This window comes from Arvicanthis niloticus, chromosome 19 (assembly GCF_011762505.2).
Source record: "Arvicanthis niloticus isolate mArvNil1 chromosome 19, mArvNil1.pat.X, whole genome shotgun sequence".
Taxonomy (NCBI): Eukaryota; Metazoa; Chordata; class Mammalia; order Rodentia; family Muridae; genus Arvicanthis; species Arvicanthis niloticus.
The window spans coordinates 16,060,660-16,086,252 of record NC_047676.1 but is presented as its reverse complement, the minus strand read 5'-3'; the positions used below and the strand labels follow the sequence as shown (position 1 = coordinate 16,086,252).

Below are 25,593 nucleotides of genomic sequence, written 5' to 3'. Positions count from 1 at the left end.
AAGTGTTGCAGTTAACGAAGATGAAAAGGAGTATTTGACCTGAAGAGGCTTTTGTCATCAGACATGGAGATGCAGAATTTGGAATTTTAAAATATTTTTGTATTGTTAAAGTATAAAACACTTGTATCATTTCTACCATTCATTTCCATCCGCCAACTCTTTCCATGTACACCTCTTGCTCTCTCTCAAATCCACGATATGATTTTATGTGTGTGTGTGTGTGTGTGTGTGTGTGTGTGTGTGTGTGTGTGTGTGAGCTACCCAGGAAAAGTCTCTTTCTCCGAGTCTTAGTATTCCTAAATTGTCTCTATTTTATTTTATTTGACTTATTTTCCCTTGAGTTAAGACCTCATGAGCTTCTCTCCTCTTTAGCATGTCAGTTGGGACTATCATTGTTCAGGTCATGTTTTCATACCCAGAGAAACATTTTGTTTTAATGTTCAGAATCTTTTGACAACCGGGATTGCGAATTAAATATACTTTGAGTTTCAACTTGTAGTCAAAATGGATACAAATTCTTAAAATGACAACAAATGCTAGTGAGGATGTGAGGAAAAGGGACTACTCATGCTCGGCCGGTGGGAGGACAACTGGTACAGTCACGAGAGAAATCACTGTGGAGGTTCCTCAAAAGATAGAAATAGTTCCACCATATGATCCAGTTTTACAATGCCTGGGCATATTCCCCAAGGTTTCTATATGTTACTATAGATATACTTGCTTATCTATGTTCATTGGTGCTCTATTCACATCAGCTAGAAAATAAGCTGTTGACATGTCTATCTACTGATGAATAGATAGTGAATGAAATATATACCTATAATGAGAAATGAAGATCACACCAGTTGGTTAACTAAGACCAAATATTCAGCACTAAAATATGTATATAAAAATAATTATACTGAGAAGGTTGTATCTATCATCTCTATCAATCTACATATATTTATATAATTAGATTGATAGATACAGATCTATGTGGGGGCTGTATATGGAAAGTAAGGTACAGTAAATGTTATTATATTAATATTTATCATGTTTATAGCATCTATATGACAATAAGTAGTGAAAACTGAGACAATGAGATTTAAAGGTAGTGAAGAAGACTATATATGTGAGGGTTTGGAAGGAGAAAAGAAACGAGTGAAATGACTTAGTTATCCTCTAATTTTCAAATAGATAAAATGCAACAATAAAATTTACAGGTATGTAGATGAAGCTGGAAACCGGAAATAACCAACCTGCGGCACATTAGAACTGTTCATGCTCATTCATTTGCAAATGTGCTTTGCTCTTATACTGAGTTTTTTTTTTCTGATTAACCTTCCAAACATCTCTGTCTTTCATAAACATTTAAAAATTTCACTTTCCCCATATGCCCTGACATTCACTACACAGATTGTCAGTATCACAGTACAATGTAAGTCATGCATCAGTGTATCAGCTCAACCCCCTTCTGGCCTTTCTAAAAATTCTTAACATATACTTAAGCAACTCTTAAGAATAGAATATGGATTTGAGAATAATGTTCAAGGAACAACGTGAAGGAAACTAGTCAAGAATTAGTATAAGTAGCACCATTGATGTCTAATGGTGCTTTCCAGAAAGGCCTTATCCTAAGGTTACAGCTTTACTTTTTATTATCAAGAGAGATTACTAACCTAACAGACAGAGTGCACTTCTTCCACTCTACAATATAGTCACAATAATAGAGCTGGCTCTGCTTCTAAGGAAAAGAAAATGCCAAAGTCAATGTACAGACTTTTGTATTGGCACTTTCAAAGTGTTGGTGTGTGTATATGTGTGTATGTGTGTGCATGTGTGTGTGTGTGTGTGTGTGTGTGTGTGTGTGTGCTTGAGCATATTTGTGTTTGTGGATAAGAGTCCTTTCACAGACAACAGAACCACTATCAAACATTCATAAAATGGGTTTAGGATATTTTAGAGTGTCTTTTTATATTTCTGGGAAACATGAATTATAGTTTTCGTCTTCAGCTTGTGTCTTCTATCATTTTATATTTTAGCTATCTGTCTCTACTGACCAGAATAAATAGAACAGCCTTACACTTTTGATTACCCATCATATCTATTCTGTTTAATGTCATCCTACTTTTCTTTCTAATTTAAAAATATTTGGGTACCAATTTTCATCCTCCTTTTATAAGCAAAAACTTTTCAAGCCATTAAACTCTTACATTTATCCATGTGGGTATACTCACGCTTACCAGATCATGCTGTTACTTGATGATAAATTCCATTGTGAGAACAAGTGACGACATGTCATTATCCACCATGCCTTCCATTTAATCACATCCGACATTGCAATAAGAGCATCAATTCAATGAAGTAAACCACACCTCCCTTTTAGTTCTAATTTTCATTCTCTTACCTGATTTTTTTTTTCTTAACTGGATTTTATAGATATCTTGGTTTTCTTTATTTCCTGTTCTTCTGGTCAATCCTGGGTAATCTACACCATTCAACTCAGACTTTGCAAAAAGCTTTCCTATATGGTTAAGATGAGTGAGAAGAGCATCTATGTGATTTCATAACACTCGGCATGTGCCTCTATTATAGTGACCTATTAAGATGATGTGTTGATTTTTAAAATTCCTCTGTTGTATGTTAACACTGATTTATGAATCATACCTTTCCATGATTTTACTTGATAAAGATGGCAACTAGGCTGACCTATGTGAAATTGAACCAGTAAATTTAAATATATTATTTTGGATGATTGCCATAAGTTTGATTTGCTATTTGTATAATGGCATGATAGCTAATTTATTGTACTGTGAAGTATTGAGCGTGTCACTGCAGGTATATGATAGAATGACATCAGAAGCCTAGAAATAAAAGGAATGAATGCTATTTGTGTTTGTCTTCAGATAGCCCCCAAAAATGTGATACATCCCACAAATGTGATAAATTATGGATCAGTGTCTATTATATATTATGTGGAAGTATTTTAAAATTCAACTAACAGGTTTAGAATAATTCTTTATATACTAGATCACTTTAAATATTTACTTGGAGAATATATATTTTGTTTAATTTTTTTATATTCGTTAATATACAACTGGACTAAGGGTTTACTTTGACTCTATTGCCTGCCTGTGGATCCTTTACACCTAACTGGGCTGCCTTATCTAGCCCAAGTGGGAGATGTGCCTATCCTTGCAGTGACATGGGGAGCTTAGATGAGTTGGTACTTAAGGGAACCTTCCACTTCTCAGAAGTGAAGAAGAATAGGGCACAGGAAAAGGGCTGTGTGGGAGAGGGGACTGTGAGGGCAGACAGGTCTGCAATCTGGATGTAAATTGAATGAATACATAAATTCACAAACAATATGTTTTATGATTGTCTTGAAATCTTACCTTTCTAATGTGCTTTATTATCAGTTCTTTGGAAGTAATTTATATTTATTTTATTATATAAAGATCTTTGACCACAGGTGGCTTATAGAATAATGCCATCATCTCCTATGATTTTTCTTGGTTATTTGATTTATTTACATTTCAAATGTTACCTCCCTTCTCAATTTCCCCTTCACAAACCCTCTCTCCCCTCCTCCTTCCCCCTGCCTCTATGAGGGTGCTCATCCACCCATTCACCCACCTACATTCACCTCACTTCCACTAATCCAGTCCTACAGAGGATAATAGAAGGAAAACTCCAACACAAGGAGGGAAACTACACCAAAGAAAAAGCAAGAAAATAATATTTTTACAACAAATCCAAAAGAAGAGAACAACCCAAACATAATTCCACCTCTCGCATTTTTACCAATTTTCTATTTGTTTTCTGAAAGCAGGGCATTTCCTTGCTCTCTTTGATCTTCACTGAACTTCCTTCAACACGGTCAATGGAGATTGCATCCTTTTAAGGGAAATCTGTGTGTTCATGTACTGCTTGCACGTTTGCAAGCTCATTCACCAGCAAAGAAATGCAGTTTTTGCTGACTATGAGCAGGAAAAGCTGCAGAAATTTCTGATGAGGTTCTAATGTTCCTACTTGACTGACTATTAAGATAATTTAAGTCCATTATAGTTCTCAATTAACAATAACATGATAGGGAAATGGATGTGAAAGGAATATTGTAAAAAAAAAAGCAAGAAATGGTCAATAATTATGATCGTAATCACATTAGTAAAATGGACAGCATGAAACATTAACTTTCAGCTATTGCATATGCAAGTTGAAAAAAATGTTATTACTCGGGCTTAGCAAAGAAATAATTAGTATTTTACTTATTCTTTCCTAATGGTGTTGGGGAGAAAGAGAGTAATCATGGTTTTAAGAATTGTTCATAGATGTTTAACTGTAGTTACAATTATTGTTCATAAACTATACAAGTACAGTAGGCAGCATTCTGTGTATAGATCCATAAACCATGTTTTCATTAAAGCACATATTTCAAAACATTGTCAGCAACATTAGGATTCAGTGACATGGAAAGGATTAGATCAATTATATTATGCACATACTATAGAAAGAGTGTTGTGAACTGATGGAACGTGTTCATCACAGTGTTTTATTTACACAGAAACTCTGATACAAATCCTTAATGGCAAGGAATATGCATAGGTTTTTGAAGTTCCTATGGAAAACAATGACAAATTTGTTTGCTATATGCTACTGTGTGCTACTGACCATTTTTTATTACCCAAAGGCTCACAATAACTACTTTAATGTATTTCCTGAAAGGTCAGTGTTTAGTCATCTAGAAGACCTAATTAATTAGATATTAATAAAAGTAAAATATAACCTATGTGAACTGAGGTTATCAAAACTAATTTTAAGTATCCCTGTTGTTCTATAAATATTTAATTCTGGGCTCAGGATATTTCCTGGATGGTTAACCATTTACATCCATCCATTCACTTAATCTATTCCACTTTTGTCTGTCTCTCCAGATAACCCTGACTAATACAATAAATAATATTGTCATAACGATTTCACTTCTAAAGACATGTAGTATATAAAGCTATATAATTAAGCACGTTGTTTGAACTCAGATGTTATGTTCTCACTACTCTACAAGGCTTCTTCTAAGTATCCACTCTTAAGTGATATATCCACACGTATTAAAAACTATTTTTTGACTCAAAACATGTGAACTAGCAAAATTCATTCAAGTATCATTTTACTAATCAGGAGAATATTTTGTCTTGACCATTAAGAAATGGAAAAGCTAAATATAAATACAAAAACAAACAAACCAAAATATCAATGAGCAGCTGTCATTGCAGGGTAAAGCTGGAATTCATTATTTCACCAAATTCTCCATTTATTTACTGAATTTTAAAAGTATGGCATATAAATTATATATATATTTAATTACTAAAACACAGGACCAAATAGTGATATATTTTTAATTTCCAGAAAACAATATACTTATCCCTTATTTTATATTTAAATAATTATTGAACTTGATAGAATAAAATGCTACGTACAGATGATAAATAGCTGATATATAAAATAAATAGCTGAAGATAGATAGATAGATAGATAGATAGATAGATAGATAGACATCAATAAATGTAGAATTTGGCCTTTTGATTTATAGATTAATAATACTATGACATTCTATCAAAAAAATCCTTGTGGTTGTTTTTTTATTTACATACACTGAATATATTAAACTATGCTTATTAATTTTTCTTGTTATGTGGAAGAGAAACACTGTGTTTTAGGCATAATTGGTATCATAAGACTTGCATGGCTCTTCATAGATATCTTTCTTTTGTTTTCTTGTGCTATTATTGACCTATTTTAATATGAAGTGGTACAATGAGTAAAGATCAGCTTTATTAGATAAATTGTAATAATAAAACCAAAGGTCAAATTTTATTTATGTTTGATAATTTCACACAAGAATATAATGTATTTTAATAATAGTCATGTCTCACTCTTTGTGCCTTCTCATTGCAGACTCCTCCTTTCAAAATGCCTCTCAGTTTACCTCTATTTTAAAAAAAGAATTATCCCACTGATTCTGAATAGAGAACTCTTACCAATGGCCAGAGACCAGCACCTATCAATTTTCAATGGTTCCTCAGTTAGGGGTGAGGTCAGTCTCCCATCCATGTTGTAAGGTTGACTGGCTTGAGAATATGTAGTACTTCTGCACATGACCAGAGTTCTTCTGAAATCCTGAGTACCACAAACCCTGTCCTACCCACAGAAGACCATCTAACAAAGGCCCATTTACAGACCTGCTGTCCATCTCCAGTGATGTTCTCTGAGCCTTGGGAAGAGGTAATGTTATATTTTTCATCAGTACAGAAATTTTCTCATATTCTTTCTACCAAAGATGTACAAAATAAAACTTAGGTCAATATAAACTGTAATTTTTTCAGATTTTTCTCACATAAAAATCAAATCCTTTACTACATATTATTTGAAAACAAAATGCAACTATTTGAGATGATTGATATGCTACATAGCTGGAAATGATCATCTTTTCATAACACATATCAACACAAAAAGCTATACACCTCAAACATATGCATTGGTTCATGTGGTAACTCAATAAAGACACTCAAGGATGAACTAACTTGTCATCCTGCTCTCTTGACTCCCCACCCCACTATTGAGTGACAAGAAGGAATATATATATATATATTACATTCTTGTTTCACTTGTATTTAAAAACATGATTCCTAAATTTTCACAGTAAAATTGAGCATGTAATGGCATCTAAAGTGACAATTTTCTGAGTTTCTCTTTCAAAATATTCACCATTTAGGAATACATTTTAATCTTTCCAGTCTTCATAGGCTGACCAACACCAATCCTGAGTTAAATGCCACTCTTTCACCAGCTAAAGTATTTCTCACAACCCTCCCAAGGTAACACAGAAAGAGCTCATGGCATAATCTCCCGGGTTTTCAGTTTCTGACGTTAGCTCCATAGTAAATTCTGTTGACTGATACATGGTCCAGTCTTTTAAACTAATCGTTGACATAAAAACAAAAGGATGGCCTCCTTACTACCTGCCCTTCTCCCAAGCACCGTGTTCCCTGTTAATCCATTTGCTGTCTTCCTGTACTAGGTGCCCAACAGACTCACCTTCAGATTGCTGGGTAAGATGGCACAGGTAATGAACATCAAACTTTGAAAGTCACTTAGGTACACTGTACGTGGTATTGTGGAGTTGAGAGAGCATCAACAGCCCTTAATTGGAGAGCAGAGTCATCTACATACATCCTCTTTTGATAAATAGATTATATTTTAGGAATGGATTGCATGTTTTGCAGTTTTTCACAAGTGCCTGTTGACCCATATGATGTGTCTCAGATCCATTCAGTTATTGTAAACTTAATAGTGGAAAACTCCAAAGGGAGGTCAATAAAACCTTGTTTACTTTTCCACTACGTCCCTGAAATTCTCAGGGCTGATGTCTGAGAAAACACAGTTGCAGCCAGGTGGCAAACAAACATTCTATTTCAATCAACTAGAAATGATGTAATAAGCAGAGTTGGTCTTCTCCCGAGGATACTATAGTATACAATACTAAAACTAGACTACAAGACTTTTTTGAGACCAAAGGCTCACCTTTGTATCCTTTTTACTAATCAGAACTACCTCTCCCTCATTCATCAGTGCCTCCTTACAGAGCAAGATAGGAAGTGCATACTGTTTTCAATATTCCTTTAAATGAGAAAAATGGCTTGACATATAATTCTACTTTTATGTGTATTTGTAGGTTTATCAGATATTAAAGTAAACATTATACAGACTGATCAGAGCCTATTTATATATTTATGTATACAAGACACATCTACATGACATATGTGTGTGTGTTTGTGTATGTGTGTGTGTGTGTGTTTGTGTGTGAGTTTGTGTATCAACAATTAGTTGGGAAAAAGAGGCCACAAATTTGAGAGCAAGAAGATATACTAGGAATGTATTAATGGAGGGCATGTAAGAGTAGAATAATGTAATTATATTATAATCTTAAAATTTTTGAAATATTATTTTAAAGTAAATTAGGACACCATGTAAAGAAATCCCTCATTTGTATTTGGGAGCCACACGGGAGAGAAAAAATAAAGCCTGAGAGAACATTGGCTCATTATTCTGACACTGTTCTTCCTGTTCCACTTTTCCCCAACAGTTTAAATGTTGGTGACTTCCAAATTTTAATTGACTTCTTACATGTTTTGTAATGCAACTAAGCACTTCAACATGCAGCTCTTTCACAGGAGGTAATTCAATTCCAGCAATGTTTCTGTTTGTTTCTTTCAAGTTATCAACCCCCAAACCAACTGAAATAGCTCTACTCTTCAGTACTCCCATGAAATAAAGACAGGCAGATATAAGGAGATGATTCTACACATTCCCTTTGCTGCACTTTAAAAGAAAAACCACTTACCTTATCTTCTCAAATGACCTTTCTCAAAGTAGAAAAAGACCCAATAAGAAGGTAATGTTACAAGTTAAGTAACCTTTGTCAAACTTTTACCATGGTCTATGAATAATTGCCTGAGTATTTTACCGATTTTTTACACACATACACAGATACACAAAGACACACACAGAGAGACATACATACTCACACACACACACACACACACACACACACACAAGTTTTGGAGACACGACTATTTTCTAAATTTGAAGAAATCTCTTGAGGGTGAGTTATACTGTATGCTCTATTCATCCACATCAGCATCATGAGGAGAATCACAAACTTGATGCTAATACTCCCATTTGTTTTGCACATTAGCAATTCTGCATCCTGCTCACAGGATTCAACCTGAGTGATTTTCCTCTGGCAAAGCATTCAAACAGGGCTTTGGTAGTTTTAGCAACTATGTCTCCAAAGGAATGCTATTTTCTTGGTATTGATAATGACTGAGAATCCCTTCCGAGGGTTGATATCCCTGCCATGAGACCCCTGGAATAGTCATTTCATTTAGAAAAACACCCACACTTGTTTACTATGTTGCTTCAAGTGAGATGCAGGATGATATTGATGGGTGAGTGTGCGTGACTTCCTGCTGGGAGAAAGTACTGAAGCTGCCTCAGCTGCTCACATCAATTTTGAAAACAGCCAGTCAAGCCTGAAATCCCTGTTATCATAAGCTGTGTACATTACAAAACGTTGTAATTTATTCAGGAGTCAGAAGAGGTGAGAAGTTCACGCTTGCCTTAGTGCCTTAGTGCCTTAGTTCTGGCACTAGCAAGAGACAGGGAAGGCACTGCAGTACCATTCATCTTCAGGAATACAATGCTGACCTCCAAGAGGAAGCTCCATCTAATATAAACCCTACACGACTTGAGTACTTGGGGTACGGTGTGAAAGGGCATCTCTCAAGCTAAATCGCTGGACTTCCTCTATACTAGGAATCGCTGATGAATGAGCCAGCAGTTGGATGTTTAGCAGGCTGTGACGACTTTGCACGGAAATATGAAAATTTATTATCAGCTTGCCACATCGGCGCTTGCCCTGCCTGCCTTTGCTCTTTCCCTTCTGATGTCTACTCCCACTCCATCTGACAGTCATTCCTTGCTCTGTCCCCTACTTTCCCATCCCCCGCAGAGTACTGCTGGTCTAAATTGTCACCACCTCCTGTCCTGGCTGTCATTTTTGAAGAACACAGGATTTTTGTTTTGTTTATGTGTGTGTGTATGATTCTTATTAACCTTATTGCTTTCTGTGTGACCTTGTCTATGGGACAAAAAGGGTATTTGTGCAGCCCCAAAAGTATGTACGCTGGGGTGGGGGAGAAGGAAGCAAAAGGGAAAGGGAGTAGAGGGAGAGTCAGGGAGGAAGGAGGAGAGACTGCGAGAGCCGAGCTTCAGGCCGACACGAGCTGGCAGCCAATCAGAGACGCGCTCGGGAGCTGCAGAGACCCAGGCTGGGAGCCTCGGGCTGGAGGTGCGCGGAGCCGAGCCTGGGCTCTCCTGAGGACCGCGAGCAGCAGTGCCCAGAGCTCCGAGAAAGTCCCCCATCTGCTTCTCATAAATTAAGTTCTTTTCCACCAGTTAGGGCAAGTCAGCCAAGGTAAGGTTTCAATACATCACACTTTACTCTGTCGTGACATTAATATTTTTATACAATGGGGCTGCTTACCCAGTTCGGAGTGAAACAGCATTGGTGAAATCTTCCTCCTGGATGCTTTTCACAGGGTGCTGTGTGCTAATGGGAAAGTTGCAGCCGGCAGCCTTGCCGCTAGTATAAATTTGTATTTCTCATGCCGGAATGCTGCTCTAGAGCCTATGGAATGTGGGGCTTCCAATCTAGCTGGTTTTGTGTGTTCTGTGGATGTGCGGTTCTGTGGATGTGCGGTTAACTGCTCTGTTCCTGAAGAAGTTGGAAGGGGACTCTGCCAGGCACATTTGAATACTGAGGGCATCCGATTAAGAGGCATTTATGCCAGACTGTGAAAGTGAGATGAGCTTGGTGGTCAGCCTCAAACAGGGATGTTGCAACTGGATTTTCCATGGTGCTTTTTAAATTACGGTCTCTTTGGTATCCTGTAAAATTAAGAGGTAGCTGCGCACTGAAACTGCTGCAAGATGAACAATTTTGTCTTGTTTTGCTTTTGCTCTATTGGGTTTTGAGAAATTTGGTTTTTTTTCTTTTTTATAAATCATTTTTTTCTTCACAAAGGGCTTTCATAGATGCTTATGAAAACCTAAGGTGAAACTTTTATGTTTTACCAAAGGCATAGTAATGATGGAGAAAGAGAAGCCCGCAGGCTGCTGGAGCACTAGCTAGTTTATTTAGTGTCTCTGTGTGTTTGTTAACTCTCAGTCAGAGCCTTAACTTCCCAACCTTGGTCTGTTCTGAGTGTACATTCATCTAATTTTGGCTTTGTTTCCACATCTGAAAATCAAGGTAAATCGCTTCCTTCCTTGTATGTGAGTGTGCCATGCATGTAGATATGTAGCCAAGCAAAGCTTTTCTATGTAACAGGTGAAAACAGAATTTTATTAGTTAGGGTTATTAAAATATCCTTACTTCAGGTTAGACACGTTGTCAACTTAAGTGATTCTGGTGGTTTCTCAATCAGAATTTGAGGAAAATAAAAATCTTAGAGAAAAAAAAAAAAAAAAACAATTGTGCTTTTTGGTTTGCTCAGGGGATGGCATACCTGCTATGAGTCCAGACACAGATCAGAGAAAATTTTTGTGATGCAGACAAAAAAAAAAAAAACCCTAACTATATGCACTCCTTGCATTTTCCGATATTTTTCTACCTCTCTGAGATCACCCACAGATGTTAAAAGCAGGAGGCTGTCCTTCTGCAATAACCACTCTCTGTCTGAGGATATGATCTCCTCAGAGAGCATATTCAGTCCTGAATTAAGAGTTTGAAATGCAGAGTAATCTTGGGCATACCTTGTGATGTGTGGGAGGAGAAATAGGAATTTAACAAGAAGAGAGTCTATTCTGTAGCATTTTGGTCGAGCACCCATTATTATTGCAGTTTTGTTTTCAAGCTCCCGGCTCTATGTTTGATTCTATATTTACAGCCAGTGAATTAACCTAGTGTCCGTCACCCAATTCATTCACCCGACAAGGAATTCACTTAATGGACTTTGGTCAATAATTACTTTATGCACTGTAGTTCTACTGTTTTTTTTTTTCAACACAGATAGCTAACTTAAGAAAGCACATAGAAAAATTATACTAATAGCTAATATTGATTGTTGGCCTGAAAACAGGGATTCGAAAACAAAATGAGAGTAAGCTGTTTCAAATGCAGCAGAAAGGTCCAGCGGAAGATAAACCAATAGCAAAGCAGAATAAGGAAGTAGATGGAACGTGATAGGGAACTCTACTTAAAACTGTGGTGCACCCTGAATATAATTAGCTGTAGAAGTCGCCAGCAGAGGCAACAGCATCTGATACCTGGATAGGATTCAAATTGTAGAATTTGGTTATCATCCTTCCTCCTATGACTTTTCTTGAAATGGATATGGGAGGATGAGACTTAGTTCACAATAGTATGAAATTTTAAACAAAGTGTGTTCTATTTACTAAAAATAGTGTGTTTGCTTTCATTGGATCATAAGGATACCATTATTAGGCTTGGCAACTGTCTTGCGGACACAATGAATGTAAACTGCATTTTTAAAAGTATTTGTATCCCTTCTGAATTGACGTATGTCTGGCTAAGAGTTAAAATTATCCCTTACATTTTTTTTTTCTAAACTCTGAGTTGTGACATGTAAACATGCATGTACACATTAGCACATTGAAAATATTGAAGATAAACATTCGTTTATGCTGAATAAGTTGATTGAAGCAGTATAGTCCTTTGAGAACTACCAGGATTTAGATATAAACATAGTGAGTATTATATTTATTATTTTTACTTCCTAAAGATAATACCACAGCAAACTTTTGAGATTGCTTAAGTCTGTATCTTCATTCAGGTGTTCATGCCTAAAGACTGTATTTTGGGTTAGGGCTTCTGGATGTTATTTCTTGCTAAGGTAGATGCCATGAGCTTTTCAGTCAGTGTAGCAATGTCTTTGATCTCTAAACATTAAATTCAAGGATCATTTTGCTAAAAGTTAGGCAACCAAAAGTAGCAGCTCCTTATGTTGTTAACTTTACGCTGGGACATGGTGGAAAACATCACTCTCTCATGGTAGACTACTGCATTTACAAATAGTGAAGGGCATGTTTACAAAATGGGCATAAGTATGCCAATGAAGTAGACAACTATCTGTGGGTATCACTTTCTGTGCTCTGCCCATAAATTCTCTTATTGCTTTGAAAGTGAATGAATTTCAACTGTACATTTTCAATAGGTCTTACCCCGTTATTGCAAAACACTGTAATGACACCATCATTATTTTTTCTATGAATTGAAAATCTCACATTATAAAATATATGCCAAAATACAATGGAAGTGGAGAAGAACACCAACAAAACAGTTCATATGTTAGGCTTACACTAACTGTTACTACTACCTGCATTTTAACAATGACCCATTAACAAAATAATATATACATGGAACTGAGTTTTTCTGTTTTACATTTTCATTGTTTGGGAAGTATGTGTGCCTTTAGAAAATGCAAAGTCTAGTAGTTCTAGATGACTAGTATACTTTTGACATTGTAACTACTGGAGATAATAAGATAGCACTTTTATTTAAAATAAGAAGTTTTTTTTTTTCTTGGTTGCTAGGATAGTACTGAGTCCCAAGATTTGAAGGGGTTGGGGGAGAGCTTGGGTGCAACCAGGAAGCACTGTAGTGCAAACAAATTCTTTTTTCAACATGTATTCATTCCATTTGCAACAGGAGCAGTTTTAAAGCACAAGTCAAACATACTAAATGATATGGTTGGTTGTATTTGTAAAGATCAATTGTTGCTAAATTATCATAGAATCAGTGACTTTTGTGATTTGTGTGCTTTATATTGACTCAGGATGCTGTCTTCAAGCTCTATGATTGGTAAAAGTCATGCACAAGTAAGGTTAGTAGTTTCTCTTCAAATGTAGCTCATAAAGCACAACTTTAATATGAAATCGTAAGTTGGAGTTGCAGATACGTTGCCACTTGTTTTGTATTTGTGCTCTCTTATAAATCACATTTAAAACGGGCTATGAAGAATTATAAAATATCCATAGATGATATGACATTTACTCCTCAAAGGAAACTGTTGAACACTTGGGAGAAAGATCACTGTTTAAGAATGAATGTTTGGATTTGGGTCTCAAAAAGGCTTATGAATATGTGTAGCCAGTGTAGAGGCTGTTTTTAATATTAGCTCTTAGGCATAAAGATGTAGAATATAGTTAATCTATCCAAAATTTGCAAGATGCAGGTCTAGTGAGAGACCCTTTCCCAATGTGTGAATTGGAGAGGAAATGAGGAAAACACCTAGTATCAACTTTCAGGCCTCCTCATCCATGAGTGTGCACATGCTTGCACACTTGCACACATATATGTCCCCATATACAGACAAATTGCACATACACATTCAACTATACTACACACACACAGGAAAAGAAGCTTCCATTGCAAAATCAGATATTCTCTGGATTATTCTTGAAAGGATAGATTAATATGGCTATACATAAATAATTATAGATTTAAGTAAAATATACATACATTAATTACTGAAAGCCCTGAGTTCTTTTATAAAAATAGACATTATATATGGCTATTTTATTTAATTTTTTTTTACTTTTGAGTTTATAATATAATTAAAATTTTCCCTGCCCTTGCTTGACTCAAGAAATCATATATACTTCACCAACACTCACTTACAAATGCATGGCTTCTTTATACAATGCTGTTGCATGCATATTGCATATGTATATTAATATTATATGCATATAGTCCATATAATATAACTGTATGTATATCTTCAGGGCTAACCATTTGTTACTGGACAAAGAGTTATTGTGCTCTTCCCTTGGGAAAAACACCACTCTTTTCCAAAATTTAAAGCTGCCTATAGTTCTTTGTTTAGGATTGAAGCTTATGGACTTTCTTCATCCAATTTGTCATGATCATTGGGGTGATCTTTCTTTGCATGTTTGTGCATTATGATGCTATGACTTATCGGTATAGCTTATAACATTACTAGAGGGCATGAACTCACAGAAAATTCATGATCTACTGTCTCTTACAATCTTTTTTCTTCCTCCCTGCAATGTTCCCTGAAGCAGTAATGTTTTATAGATGTATCTATTGGTTCAGAGCTCCACAATTCTGTATATTGATTTGTATGGTTTTCTATATTAGTCTTCGTCTGTTGCAAAATGGCGTTTCCTTGATGAGAGGTCAAGGCTGCAGTTACTTTTAGAATCAAGGACAAATATTTTTATTTGTTAAGGTATATGCTGGTTTAATAAATGGATGGTTTCAAATTTCTTGCCAATTACCATGACTTTATGATACATTACATAGTTATGTTTCTAGTACCAGGAATATTTTCCCTCTTGTTGAGAAGTTCTTAGGACCAATTAAAAAGCTCTTGCTTGTCAGCATGCACTTCCAGCCATCCACATTCTAGTCTAGCTAGACATCCACATTCTAGTCTAGCTAGACATCCACATCCACAGTCTAGCTTAGGTGACTGTACATGGGATGGATACCCAGGTGGAATGGTCTCCAGATGGCCCCTCCTTCAGTTTCTGTCCCACGTTTTGTTTCCATATTTGCTCACTTGAGTATTTTTGTTACTCCTAACCACTGATATGATATGATCGAGGGATTCCCAATGGAGAAGTTAGAGAGAAGACTAAAGGAGCAGAAAGGGTTTGTGACTCCATGAGGAGAGCAACAATACCAATCAACCAGAGCTCCCCAGGGTCTAAACCAACAGCCTGGGAGCACATAGGGAGGAACCCATGACTCCCACTGCATATGTAGGGGAGGATGGCTTTTTTGGGCATAGGTGGCAGAGGAGATTCTTGGTCCCATGAAGGATGAACACAAAATGGGGGGGGGAATGTGAGGATGGGGAGGGGGCAGTGGGGGTGGGAGGTAGGTGGGGACACAGCCTCATAGAAGCATGAAGAGGGGGGATGGGATAGGAGGTTTCTGGGTGGTGGGGGGAAGTGGGGTAAAGGGATAAAACCTGAAATGTAAATATAATACCCAAAAGAAGAAAAAAAAGCTCTTGCTTACTGCAAATGTATATTTGACACTACTGTACACTGAAGGGTTATCTTGCCATGCTGATCGTTAATGTAGCTCAAGGGCTTTATAAGTTGGTAGAACTGTTGTTTGGCTACCTCTTTTGAGAGATTTTATGATGCTTTCAGATTTCATGAAATTAGTCCTCTGGCAGGGGCATTCATATGAGTTCTAGCTCAGGAGTCTCTGAGCTAGGTGTTTCTGATGTTCATGGTGTCTTCAGCAACGAAGATTTAACTTTTATCGCTGATGGGTAAAGAAGTGCAACAGCGATAGTTTGTATATTGAGAGTATATTTGGCCATCCCTGGCCAACAAATCAAAAGAGGGCTTACACCCAAATATATACAATTTTGGTTCAAATTTGGAGACATATAGTAGCTAACAGTTTTGTTTTCTCATTGTTAGAGTAGCTTTAGATTGGTGGATATATCTAATACCTTTATTATCAGATATTTTTATTTCTGCATATTATTGGATACTTATACTATTAATCTTTACCAAAGTACAATCATTTCACTTATTAATGGAAGTAATTTCAAATCACTTTTGAAAGTTTGAACTAATGTATGATGATATGTCTCTCTTATGGAATTGAATTTGAAGATGGTGAAAGTTTACTCAATACAATTGTTCTCAATCTACCTGATACAACGTTATTTTAAATAAATATAGTTATCAAAGCTTGAACACAAAAACATCAATTTCTCATAAATATTGATGCTATTTAACCATTTGACTTGCTATTGATGAACACTGAACACAAAGTAGAATGGGTATGATAAAATTATTATTAACATTTTATTATCGGTAGAAATGGAATTGTTTTACTAGCTTAAAAAAAAAAACATAATGTACTATATCTTTCCATGGAAGGAAAACTACCTTCCCTTATATGCAGGTTCTGGAGCCAGCCATGCTGCCTCATTCTTGTAAATCAGAGCATCCTGGAGCCTTATACAGGTGGATTGTTGTAAAATCAGTGTGAATCTCAATTACAGAGTGATGCCCTTTATAAAACACAAAATAAAACTCAAAATCTCTAATAAAACATCAAAACCTAAGAAACAACCAAACACCCCTACAAAAAAAATTGAAAAGCAAGCCAAAATATAAAAAAAGAGGTGACAACATGAACGAAGCTAATTTAATAGTTTGAATAAACATCATTAATGATAAATATATAAAAATTTAAACTAGTAATTTACAATTAATACATATTTTATTTATTGTGATCTAAATAGCATGTCAACAAAATATGTTGGGCTAATAAATGAATGAAAACAATTATGTTTCTCTCAATCCAACTTTATTAATTAGTTTTACATTTTGAGCATATGCAATCAACTGTGCTTGCTCCAGTAAATGTGATAAAATTTTAAGGTATAATGACAGTATACACAATGACAACTTGATCATTTGTATTTTTTTTACTGAATATTTTGTTCTTGAGTGGTTGCTTCTTTTAAATTGTGCATAGTTGAAGAATTCTGTAAGATGAAGATTGACAAGAAAACCAGATTCCAAACACTTACAATTTTCTATTTTGTTGACTAATTTCATCCTGAAGAAATTATGTTTCCAGAAACAAAGCTAATTCTAGTATATATTGACTTATATTTTATTTTACTACATACTAAGTTATAAAAGTGTATCCCTTGTTAAATATGGTGAGGTCTAAATGAAAGTTGTTGTAAAGAAGAGTATAATGAGAATTTTGCAGAGTATCTAGTAAAAATATATTAAGAGCAAGGTATAAGAGTGATATGGGAACACATGTTTAAAGAGGTAGATGGTGGTTTGATATTTTAACTACTATGGCTAAGAAGCCTCTGTTGAAAATAATACTTTTTAAAAAGTCTACGGAGAACTGTGACTATGAATAATGGTAATCTTTACAGAGCAACAGTCCAGGGAGAGTAAGAAATGCAAAATTCCTCTGGGGAAAGAACACCTGCTATACAGAAAGTTCAGACCGGACAGCAGAGACTGATGATACAGCCACAGATATAAAGATAGAAAGTTTCATCAAAGCTAATGCATTAAAACCTTAACCCCTAAAGAAGAAAAAACATGGAGAAGCAGGATGGGATGTGAGGATTTTAGGTCCCATGGGCCACGTTTATGAATATATTAAGTTCCTCATTTGAGATTTATATGGTATCATGGCACAAACTTATAATTTCAAAACTGGAAGCGTGAGATAGGACAGTGTGTTAGAGGCCAGCCTGGACTATGTACTGAAATCTTGTCTCAAAGAGAACAGATAAAATAAACAAATCTAAACAAGAAAAATGAAATCAAAACAAAGCAAACATTCAGTAATTGGTTTCTCTCTCTCTCTTTTCCTGGAGCCAAATCTTAGATGCTCACATCTCTTAACTTAGATGAAATGTGTTTCTTCTTTTCCCCATTGAGACATTTTGTTAAAGATGAAGGAAAGAACGTCAGATCATAAAATGAAACACAGTTAAACAGTCACAGAAGCCACAAGTGCTGGTATAGAAGATAAGTGTGAGAATTTTGGACTTTTCTTAGGGCAGTTAGGATAGCAGTGAAAGGAAGGTTTGGAACAGAAAAGTGACATTATCTGTCATACATTTCAACAATAAACTCTGAAGATTCTGCCAAAGTTAGCCTGTAGAGGGACAAGGACAAAAACAAGGAGCAAGTGACAGATACACGGTGATTTCTGAGATGAAATGATGATACCTAACAGTCCAGTGACAATGTAAAAACAGAGAAAGGTTGGATTCTCTATTCATACAAATAACATAGCTGGCTTGATTTGATGTATAAAAGGGGATATACAAGTGAAGTTGGAGAAGAGACTAACAAGAAAAATAAAAGAGCAAGAAAAATGCAGCTAATATAATATCGAGGACATTCAACTTTTACATTGAGAAGAGAAAGGAGAAAGCCAAATCTGACTACTTTATAAATTAAAGTGTAAAATGTTCAAGATGGCATCCTGTGTGTTCTCTGAGCACAGAAGAGTTGTATGCACACGCACTGAATGGGAAGTCATGGGTAGGAGAACGCAGCTAAAAGGAAGAATGGAAATGTTGAAGAGAAAAACGTAAAGCACAAGGTCAAACATGGGGGACAAAGAAAGAAACCCGGGGAAATGAGCACTCAGAATGCAGGGAGAGAGTCAGGAAATTAATCAAGTAGGACGATGTGTCCTTAGGGTATAGAGACTTGTGGAAATTTCACACCATGAACTCTGAGCACTGCACTTCCCAGTCGTCTCTGGATCTGCCCTCCCTGCCTTCCTCACAGTAAGACAAAGAAGGAAGAGGAGGAGGAGGAAGGGAGAAAAAGAGGGAGGGAGAGTGGGATGAAAGGAGAGAGGGAGGAAAGAAGGAAGGAAGGAAGAAAAGAAGGAAGAAAGGAAGAAAAGGAAGGAAAGAAGGAAGGAAGGAAGAAAAGAAGGAAGGAAAGAAGGAAGGAAGGAAAAAAAGCAAGTCTAATTGTGTTGCCCATATACTCATAGGATCAAGGTCAAACTCCAGCCCTTAAAAATAAATAGTGAGTGGGATTCCACATGTACTCCCAGCAGAAGCCATCAACTGTGGAGAGCTGCACTTCGGCATCCTTATTACAATTTTTATGAGTTCTCTTTTATAGCTTTTAGTTTAGGCTGTTACTATTTGGGGAAGGGGCTGGCACAGGGTTTGTCACAGAAGGCTCTTATCTGTGTATTAACAACTGTGAGTGTACAGTCATAAATACCATGGAAAATGTAGCTTCCTTGTCCTTTGCAGTCAGCAGGAGCATGGGCCATGGACTTACACATGGTATCTGAAGACAGCACAGACCATGGAAATCTACGGTCTCCAGGATCAGCATGTGCCATGGACCTAAGTAAGGTCTTCCAGTGGCCATCCTAAATGACTATCTGTTGCTACAGGGTGCATGGACACCATCACAGGTCTCACAGAACCTCACAGACATAAGGCATCACCATAGCCTCAGGTGGTAGGGCAGGCCACTCAGATCATGGATCGAAATGCCCATGGATATCACTGTGGATTCAAGTGGCAGTACAAAATGTGGACATTTGTATGACACTAGGTGGCAACAGGAGCCACAGACATTACCACAGAACACAGATGCAGTTGGACCACAGACCCAGACAACACCATGGTCTCAGGTGGCAGTACAGGCCACTCATATTTTTTTAAGATTATTGTTTTAGCTTTTAAAATTTTTATGTAGATATGCATTTCACAAAAAAGTAATTTTTATTTTTCAGTTTAGATGCTATACCTTCATATGTTAGAAAGCAAATAAAAAGTCAACTTCTGAAAAAAATGTAACATGAATTCAATAACTCTCACTCATCTCAATAAAAGAATCACGTATGGAAAGTAGGCAAAGAAGACAGTAGAGAAGCCAGGACATATGGTGTCCATTATTCCTAGCTTTCAGAGCAACTACAGGACAAACTGCTAAACTGTGTAGTTTCAAACCATTCAATTATATTCTGGGTAGAGAAGATGTTTTTCATGAAGAGATTCTTAAAGAAAATCCTGAATCTTTGAAAAAGGAATTTCCATATAAATGAAAACATATATTCAACAGTGACATTTATCAGTTATTTATCAGTTTTTCTTTCTCTCTCTCTTTTTTATTTTATTTATTTATTTATTTATTTTTGTATTTTTCAATGTTCTATTCTAGAGCTTAATCATCAGTGGACATTGTTGGATGGTGGAATCTACAGTCAGGAAAGTACTTGCTTTGAATTGTTAGAACATGAGTTTGAATTCCAGAACCATCACACACACACACACACACACACACACACACACACACACACACACACACACACAGAGAGAGAGAGAGAGAGAGAGAGAGAGAGAGAGAGAGAGAGAGAGAGAGAGAGAGTTATATAGCTAGAATGCATCTGTAATAAGTGCAGATACTGGAGAGACATAAACCATGAACCAGGGGCTTGATGGTCAGCCAGTCTTGTCTATTTACTAGATTTCATACCAGTTAGAGACCTCCATCTAAACATGAGGACTATAGTAGAATGCTGTCCAAGAAATGACAGTAAGGTTGTTCTCGGACCACCGTAAATATAGTCATCCTGAGACATTCAGATACATTTACATGCACAGACAAAAGTTGAGTCTATTGTGAAATTGTTCAAACAGCAAAGGAGGGTTTCTGTTCTCATGAATAAATTAAATATACTCCAAAATGAGCTTGCAAGAGTAAATTCAGTCTACTGCTCTTCTCTTCGATGGTCCAGATCCAGAAAGCCCTTATCAAACCCAGCACCTGAATCTTGAACTTATACCAGTGTCCAGAACAGAGAGAACCTTAATCCCTGCCCTCTGCAGATTTTCTATTCTTATGTAACCTGTCAGAGCAGCACAGAGTAAGTGCAAAAAGGTGTTACGTACATTTTACTTTGAATGGAGAACTCATTGTTTTAATTGAAAAAGAAATCACTCAAATGACTTAGTACAGTTTTTATTTAATTAACTATATTAGTGATCTTCTCAATTAAATATAAATACTTTTATTATACAGAAATGGATATATTTATATCAGGCCAGCCTGGAAATCATAGAGATCTGACTGCCTCTGCCACCTTAATGCTGGCATTAAAAGCCTTTGCCCTCATCCTGACACAAAGGAATAGTTTTGAGACATACTTGTATTTTTTTTTTTTTTTGAGTATGTAGGCCTTGAATTGATAGTTCTATAGTCTCAGTCTCTCAAGTGATTGGATGACAAACATGTGACATGCATAGCTCCGGAAAGTTTTTTTTTTTTTTTTTTTTTTTTTTGATGTAAAATAAAACACAGAAGTCCACAAAACTGTAACTTACTGTGGATGTTTATTTAATGTAGGGTTTGTCTTCTAATATACATAGAGTGGTGCTTCTTAATTTTTTAAGTTTGTATATGACTAGGATATGCCATGACATTTATCTTACTTAGTGTTAACTATTTGAAATTTTGAATTCAACAATGAACATAATGAAAACATTCGCATCAGTTATGAAAACTTTCCTGCCTTAATATTCTGATTAAGATGGTGAACATTTAATTTCCCAATTCTACGTATGATTTATGCCTAGACATTGAAAAGCTGGAGAAACCATTAAGAACTGAGATGTAAATTTGCAGTTTCAGCAGCAAGGGGGGAAAAATGACTGTAGTTGTAAAAGGGATATTTATGCAAATTCACAAGGATACTAGACTACAAGAATATTCAATGACACTCATAGCAAATTAAAAGATTCTTTCATAATGTATTATATACACATAAACTCCAACCTCCTCATCAAACATCATAGTATATCATAATCTTACTCATTTCTTTTATCTTTTTTTTTTGTTTGTTTTGTGATGGTCTGTTTGTGTGTTTGTGTGTGTGTGTTTATGTGCTGGCCTTATGTACATGGAAGCAAGTTTAACAGGTATTTTCCTCACTTACTATTCCTTATATTTTGAGACAGGACCTCTCAATGACCCTGAAACTGGCTGGTTCAGCTAGGCTTTTGCTGCTTTTCTGTGACAAGATTACAGACAAACAGCCATTTAAGTGATGCTGTTTCTGAAATTGAGAATTATTAAATGAAACACAGCAATACTTTTAACAGTAAATATTATGTGTTTTGTATGACTATGTGGATGTTCAATGTGGTAGGAGACAATTGAGCCCTGTAATTATATTGGTTTAGAAAAGGAGGAATATGTTCATTAATTAGAGGGAAAAAAAGCAGTGAGTGATGTGGAGTGAAGTCAGTAAGTGTGATGTGGTCACAAGCGTCTTCAGTGGTAAACCATGAAGTCAGAAAGAGGCCATGTAGGAAGTTGTGGATCAGCTGTGCTTAATTTGGAGAATGGAAAAAGAGGGCCAATCACCAGTCACCTAGGGTATACTTTTTAAAATGAAAAAAAAAAAAAGAGAAGGAGGAGGAATAGAAGGAGGAGGAGGAGAAAGAGGAGGAGGAAGAGGAAGAGAAGGAGGAGGAGGACTTGCAGGTCTGATCTGTGCAGTGGCACAAATACACTAGCATTGATGTCAGCTAAGTTAGACCTCATGTCAACAATTAATAAATAACCATCAGTTAATCTGGACCTATAAGTTTCCATTTTCACATAGCAACAGGGAAATATTAGTGTGATATACATTACCTGCCAGCTATATTAAAGAATAGCTCCCATAAATATAATGAGAAAAAGAGAATCTGTAATGAATTTGTAACATGTAATGAATACAGTAACCCACACTTGTATTATTGTGGCAGAATAAATTGATGGAAAGTCACTATGCCGACATAAAGAACATTGGCACCTTGAAAAATAGCACACTTCTCAAATAAAATAAAACTTAATTTTCATCAAGGAAAGAAAATAATTTATTCTGCCTAATGTAAATTTACTTGTTGAATATTTATATTGTTAAAACAGCAGTGTGACTGACTATCCTGTGCAATAGCAAATTCCAGCAATGACAGAGAAAGCAAATAAAGGGGAAAATGTCAGTCTTCTCTATGCTGGTTCTAGGTGCTCTTGCAAGGAATGGGAATAAATACACAACTGAGGCTGTGTGGACACATCAAAGTGCTCATTCAAAAGCTGAAACACAAATCACAGAAGCTGTACAAATGGTTCAAGACTTTGGGTAGTCGCTTCTGCCACATGCAGAACCTGTGGAAGCAACAGGCAGTAATGATTATACGAGCATCTGTTTGTCTCCACATGCTGATGCTGCGAGCTCTACCATACCAGAGCCAGCTGTTAATTTTTTCTACTACTTACTTTTCTGATCTAGGGTTTCATTGTATTAGTTCCTTGTGTGACAAGTGTTCATTGTAACAGATTAAATAATGTTGCTGTTGCTTTTCTTGGGTAATATACTGAAATGTTTGCCCAGAGAGACCAAAGTAGTATTTTTATTCAAGTTGTGCAAGGGAGTTTATTTGGGATTACTTGCAGTAAAACAGGTGTCGTGGTAAGCTGATATGTTTCAAGTGTCCAACACAGAACAAACATGTATCTTCCAAAAATTAGCCTAACCTCCTTTTTAAAATTATCAATTAGCCTAACCTCCTTTTTAAAATTATCTACTTAGCTAAAATATCTACATATTGTTCCTTTTTTTCCTAGAATTTGTGATAAAGTATTGTGTGTGTGTGTGTTACATAAAATGTTACATATTTGTGTGTGTGTGTGTGTGTATATAAGAAATATTCATACAGGTGCACATTGACAGATGTAATTGCAAAAGTTCCATTCAACTTTAATTTACTAACAATAAGTGGACTTTGTTTGTTTCAATTCTACAGAATGTGCCTTTTTTGTAATGTTAATTAAAAGAGTTGGGGGCTAAAGAGATGGCTCAGTGGTTAGGAGCACTGGCTGTTCTTCCAGGGGTCCTTAGTTAAATTCCCAGTGAACACACTGTGGCTCACAACCATCTGTAACTGAATCTGATGCCCTCTTCTGCTGTGTCTGAAGACAGCTACAGTGTACTCATATACATAAAATAAATAAATAAAATCTTTAATAAAAATTAAATGACTGATGCCCCCAAAACAATATATCAGTCTGGTGCTTTAATCTTTCCTCAGTTCATTTTATGATTATCTTTTGTCTCCGTGCCAGCATCTTCTCAAACTAGTACCTCTGGGTGTATGCACACTTATTTCGATGCCTTTCTTGCTTACTGTATATTATAGTTGTTTCTTAACAGTGTGTTTCTCTTCTCTGGCATTCATCTTTCTCACAAAATTTCTGTTCTTCCTAATCTTCTTTGATCATCATAAACTTTCTTCCTCCTGACCTATAATATCCTATAAGACTCTGCGATAATATACCTGACTGATCTTGGGGAATTTTATGTTCTCCATGCTATCTAAAACCTTTGTTTTTTTTTCCCCCAGTAAGTGGTCATTTACATTCATGATACAAAATTATTTCCTTCAATATTTTTAGCAGAAATTTTGAAAGTTCCATTAAGACAAATTAACTTTGAGTCACCGAATGAGCACACAAAGAAACTAAAAAGAGGCTGTTTTAAAACTAGAAGACTCAGATATCTGTGGATATTCATGGTGTGCCAAGGCAGTATGACATAACCAGCTTTTGGGTCATCTAAGCTCAATGGCTTCAAAGGCAGCCCTTGAGTTACTGACGAAAATGTGCATCAGGCATAGCTTGTTTCTCAGAGGAAGCTTTGCAGGCAGATGTCATGTGCATGCTGAAAGGTATTTTTAACACTCACATTTAGTGTTACCATCATGGAAGTGCTGACTCTTACGAGTGTAAAATTGTGGCTTTCAGACAGAAGTAAACTAGGACACCCTGTCAGCATCCTGGAAGTGATGCCCATTCTTTCGCTGTAGGAAATGCCAAACATTTATAGTAAAAAGAAACACATTAGCTCAATGAAAAGGCTGCATCGTCCCAATCAATAAACTTTGTAAGAATGGGTAATTCTTAGATAATAGATTTTATGTGCCAGCTTATTACCAGCCTTGAGAAAATATTGTTTGTAAAAAAATTTGACTTTCTAAAAATGCTTAAATAAGAATTGCTTCAAATAATGTTGTCTTTAATTGGTATTGATCCTTCTGCCCTGCTGTGTGTTCAACCCAGAACTTACACTGTGGAAAATACAAACAGATGCTTGTCCTGAAGCACGACCATCTGACATACTCCACAAACTGGTTTTCATCAATAAATGATCTTTTCCCAACAGAATCCATTCTTACTGAATTCATAAAAAGATGCTGAGAAAATCATACTGTATAAAACATTAATATTTTTGACAAGAAACTAATGTTGTACATGTTTTTTTTCTGTTCTTTTATGATGATACGATATAATGACAACAACAGAGATAAATAATTATGTTTGTAATTGTAAGATTGATACATAGAACACTCAGATTTAAATGTATCCATCTATCCAATTTTATACTTACATATTATAGTTGTTCCATTA

At 35.9% G+C, this 25,593-nt stretch overlaps 1 protein-coding gene across 6 annotated transcripts in view; it reads left to right on the top strand.

Moving 5' to 3' along the window:
* Positions 1-25,593, top strand: part of Cdh18 (cadherin 18) — a 796,539-nt gene that overhangs the window by 412,514 nt on the left and 358,432 nt on the right. For 2 of the 6 annotated variants that reach the window (XM_034523571.2, XM_034523570.2), the window contains exon 1: positions 9,873-10,012. The exons of 3 other annotated variants lie outside the window; for them this stretch is intronic. The gene's annotated coding sequence lies outside the window, so the exon portion shown is untranslated. Of the gene's footprint in view, positions 1-9,840; positions 10,013-25,593 lie in introns of those variants that run through there. One more of the 6 variants, XM_034523567.2, reaches the window with a different exon arrangement.